The sequence below is a fragment of the Nanorana parkeri genome, unplaced genomic scaffold, assembly GCF_000935625.1.
Source record: "Nanorana parkeri isolate BGI_ZX_2015 unplaced genomic scaffold, ASM93562v1 scaffold2862, whole genome shotgun sequence".
Lineage (NCBI taxonomy): Eukaryota > Metazoa > Chordata > Amphibia > Anura > Dicroglossidae > Nanorana > Nanorana parkeri.
In genome coordinates, this window is record NW_017309130.1 from 71,025 (window position 1) to 75,913 (window position 4,889).

A 4,889-nucleotide genomic window follows, 5' to 3' on the forward strand; every position below is an offset into this window, starting at 1 on the left:
TGACATGACTTAAAAGTCTAAAATTCTAAAGACTTCCTTTAAACTTTCAAAACAAACTATATATCATCATTCATAATAATATAATATACAATATAATAATTTTTAATTTAAGGAAATGTTTCTTACTAAAGAATTCCAGGAATTATATGCTCCACTGTCTCCCACCTCCCCCACCTCCTGGAGCCCTCACCCCCATTGGCATCTTCTATAAAAAAAAAAAAACATATACACACCTTTTTGGCACAGACATTGAGCAGGCCTGGTGACATCACAGGAGGGTCCTCTTCTTCCTCTTTCAGTGGCCACAGGAGGGGGAAGGATAGTCTTCCAGGAATGAATGGTGCTCAGTGTAATGAAGTGTGAGCACCGCCCATTTGTGCAGTATTGTTACCCCAGCCTGGCCTGATGACGGCGCCCCCTGGGGGAGGTGGGTATTTTTCTTGCCAAAGCAGCCTCCAACTTCAAAATTCATGAACATACACTTTTGTTCTTAGAAAGTTTACCACATGTAGGATTCTACTTTCAAAGTACTTTATTAAGTTTTTTCGTTTTGTAGAGATACAGAGTATACGTAACTCAAGAACAATAACATACATAACATAAGGATTACAGACAAAGACATTCAATCAGCCCTAGATGGTAGGAGTCCAAGAAAACTGCCTTCACCATCCATTAGTATAGTGTACAGACCAAGAAACCATTAAACACTGGACCAATCAAGGTTGGGTTTAGCCAAGTTAAAATTGTAATTATAAAAGTATCTGGACACCATATCCCACTCCCTCAGGAGTGCAGGATTAATAAGGTCAACGGTCCACTGAGGGCCGATCAATAAAACAGTACAAAAGGAAGAGATCACATATGGGATTCTAGGAGCTGCTACTGTTTTTCCTAATTTCCTATATGCCCACCAACACGACCGAATCCGCTGAACTCTCACTGCAAAATGACAAAATGTCAACAAAGGGGCGGAGTGAGTCATGACGCCAATTTAATGACATTCTGGACCAGGGTTACTATCATTGACAGCTCTGGTCCCTAATATCAAAAATTGGGCGGAACAAGTCCCGTGATGTAGTGACTCGCTCCGCCCCTTTGTTGACATTTGGGTCAGAGCTGTCATTTTGTGAGGGGTATTAGTCAGGAAAAGATGGGTCGGTGGGCTTCGAGTTTTTTCATTTCTGTGAATCAGCGGCCGTCGCTCATCGTGATTGATGTGGATCTAAATTGCTGGACATTTTTTTGTGTTTTTCTTTTTAATAAAGGAATTGACAAAAAATTGTGTTTGTGTTTTTTTTTTCAAATAAAGGATTTTGTTTTTGATGTTGTGTGTTTATTTACATTTTGAATGTTTATTTGGTGAATGAGTAGGGTAACAACTAGTCCTTAGTTATTCATGAGGGGGAGCGGGATCGGGATGCCTCCTTTATGAAACCCAGATTCCTAACAGCCCCCCTGCCCGGAGACCTACACAACCACCTGGCCAGGGTTTTGGGAAATTGACCTCATCAACATGGGGACAAGTTACTTTTTTGGGAGTTTCCCCTGGCAAAGCACCCTCCCAATGTCGAGGGCATTTGTCCAGGCACGCTCGTCCCCCCATTACCTTCTCTGCCTGGCTGCTGCTCAGATCAAGGGCCTTTTTTTTTATTTTTGGCACAGCGGCCAACTTCAAATTCCTATCAGACCTAAAGCATCTGATATGAATTGGGGGGCTAAAACACTTTTTTAAAATTGTTTCTGTGGACTGTCAAAAGTTAAAAAGAAAAATGTCACTTTGCTACAACAAAAAGGAGTTTGTAATAATCTAATGCCTCCGAAATGAATGAAAATTGGGGACTCACGCTTTTTTAAAATTGTATTTGAATGTTTAACAACATGAATTCATTTAGAATGACACCCGGAAAAAAATTGGATGCATCCAAATTTTTTATTATCGGAAAATTCGGATACGTTTGGATTTGTTATCTTTTCATTCAGAAATACGGATGCATCTGAATGCCGAATTTCCATATATTCGTCCTAATTTCAGTTAAGAACGAAATAAATCTTACATATCTAATAACTAATATCTATGAAGAGCACACAGTGATTGTAATGTAGCTGAGGCCGTGCACTATAAGAAGCACAATGTAATTATCTGATGGGAAGTACAACGCCCCTCTCTTTTTGTTGGCTCGTCTGCAATCCTTCTTCTTTCATATCTCTCCTCATTCTTCATGTCGCTGGTTTCTTTTATATACTTTAGGATGAATTTCAGATGCTTCATCCTTTCCTCTCTGGGATTGTTCACATGTTTTATACGGAATTTGACGTCTTCCAAAATCTCATTGAAGAATCTGATGATGTCTTCATGTTTCTCTCTCACCATTGGTTGACCCACTGCAGTGTAATTGTCGATGGTGTATATCTTATCCATCCCCATGTTTTTAAAGAATGACTTCATAGATTTCAGTTCACCCGAGGACTTGTGTGTCAGGACGATGTAGGGGTTGATGCCTGGAACATTGACATGAAGAGTATCAGTACAAACTACAAATGAGTACTTAAAGGAGAGGACATAAAGATACAGAGAAAATGCAATCATTATATGGACAAAGGAGAGAGAGGGAAAGATAGATAATGGAATGGCACCCATTATATATACAGAGATGGGGGTGGGAGATTGGCAGAGGAATGACAGCCGTATTGACAGAGAAGACAGAGGTGGAAATGGAAGAAGGGAAGAGAGAGGGAGTGATATATTATACTGTACATATTCTGATTATATATAGGGGGGTAGACAGAATAAAGGACTACTATACAGACAGAGAAGAGAGATAGGGGAAGATAGATTAAGGAATGGGAGTCACTTTAAAGCAGGCAGATGGGTAGATATAGGAAATACAACCTTTATATAAACAGAGAGGAGAGAGGGGGAGAGATTGGCAGAGCGATTAGAGCCATGATATGAAAATTGAGAAAATAGACAGAGGAAAAGCAGACATGGTAAGAACAGAGAGGAGAGAGAAGAAAAATGGCAGCCACTTGAATGTATAGCTAAATAATTACCAGTTAGTTCTCGTGCATTGTTCAGCAGCTCTCTGTACAAGTCAGCTTCATTTTGGATTTTATATGTTACTCTAGAAAAAAAAACAAAATATATATTTACTTTAAATCCCAATATAGGTGAACTGTGTGCATTACACATATGGTTCTTCATGACTGCAAATGTATTTCTTCATTCATTTATTTACTTATTTATTATTTGCAGGCTTTGAAAATTCCGTTTGGTTGCAGATGGAAACGGAAAGTATATTTTATTCAAATACATTTTATTAAATGTTAAAGAAAGTTAAAATACATTACAAAGTATCATACAAACAGAAAAGAAGATTACCAGAAGCGTACTCTGTAGTATAACATATAATATTCCAAATATTCAATTTGATGACCAGGGCCGGATTTCCCACAAGGCCTCCATGGCCTGGCCTCGGGGTAGCAGGGAGGAGAGGGGTGGCACAGCTGCAGGGCGGGTAGTTTGTTTTCTACATTTAGCCCTGCTTCAGGGCAAGCAGAGCTAAATGTAGAGCGGGGAAGCTGCCACTCATTTAGTTAAAGTGATACCTGCAATGCCACAGAGATCACTTGTATGGAGCCTGTGGGCCCCCCCCCCATCCCCTCCCTCCATGGTCCGCCCACCTCCAGCTGCCTCTCTCCCCACTGGCCACCTCCCTCCCTGCCCTGGTTTTCACAGTCCCCCACTCTTCTGGGGGAGCCAGGACCATGGCACATTCGTTCAGGGTCAAGAGCGGGGAGCAGAAAGGAGAACATCTGGATGTGATGTATTGGATGTTGTCTAATGATAAACCATTCTCAGTGCTGATATTTTGTATAAGCATATACAAGGTGATTTACAACTGTCCTTCCCAGATTAAAGTGAAACTCTGTCCCCCTGGAGATTATTCCCATAGTCTGGAGCCCTTTCTCCAATATACAAGTTCTCCAGCTTCTTGCACAACTCCAATTAAGTCCAAAGAAAAGAGGACATTATTTATTGCTATGAGATGCAGGAGGAAATCTTGTGACTTCTATCAGAAGCTTTTTTACCCCGCTCCCTTTCAGATCTGCTGTCTAGACATGTGTAACTCATTTCGTTCTGAATTGAAATTCGTACATATTTCAAGAAATCCAGACATTTGGATGCATCCGAATTTCCAAATGACAGTAATAACGAATCTGAAGGAATCCGAATGTTTGATAACGAAATTCAGATACATCCGAATTTCATTCGGAAAGGAAGCACAACAAGCGGGAGATCTGTCATTTACCGCTCTCCGGCTTCTCTCCACTTGTATCTCAAATGAAAACAAAGTATCAGAATATTGTTACAAAATGTAAATAAACAAAGAAGCTGAAAGATCTGCGTTATTCTGTAACAGCTTCTGCTTCTCTGAGAACACTTCCAGCTGTCACATAATACACAAAAGTGTTAAACTGTTCACACCAGCTACGTGAACAGCCAGCCTGCTATTGGGTACTTCAATTTTAAATAGCCAATAGCAGGCTTTGTTTACTTCTGCCCACTGCCTGATGTAAACATTGCACCGGAGAATTTTTTTTTTCCAATTGTGGGCAGACACTGGAATGACTTTGTGGGACATTTCTAAATTTATTTTAAATAAAGGAATCGTCAAAAACGTGTGTTTTGTTTTCTGTTCAATTAGAGGATTTTTTTTCTAAGGTGTTGTGTGTTTATTTACATTTATTATACCCTTTAGTGAATGAGGGGGGGTGGCATCTAGATTTTAGATTTTTTTTTACTATTTTGGTCTGGAATGAACTGCCGGGAAATTACTAGCTGTTTTTTTTTTTTTTATATCAAGTGAACCCCATAACGTTTCTACCAG

General features: G+C 39.9%; 1 long non-coding RNA gene across 1 annotated transcript in view; it reads right to left on the minus strand.

Annotated features, from left to right (window-relative positions):
- Window positions 1-3,061: 3,061 nt before the first annotated feature.
- The window catches only part of LOC108802438, a 4,419-nt gene continuing 2,591 nt past the window's right edge, over window positions 3,062-4,889 (minus strand). Inside the window, exon 3 of the long non-coding RNA XR_001942221.1 lies at window positions 3,062-3,120. This is a non-coding gene — a long non-coding RNA (uncharacterized LOC108802438). The remainder of the gene's footprint in view (window positions 3,121-4,889) is intronic.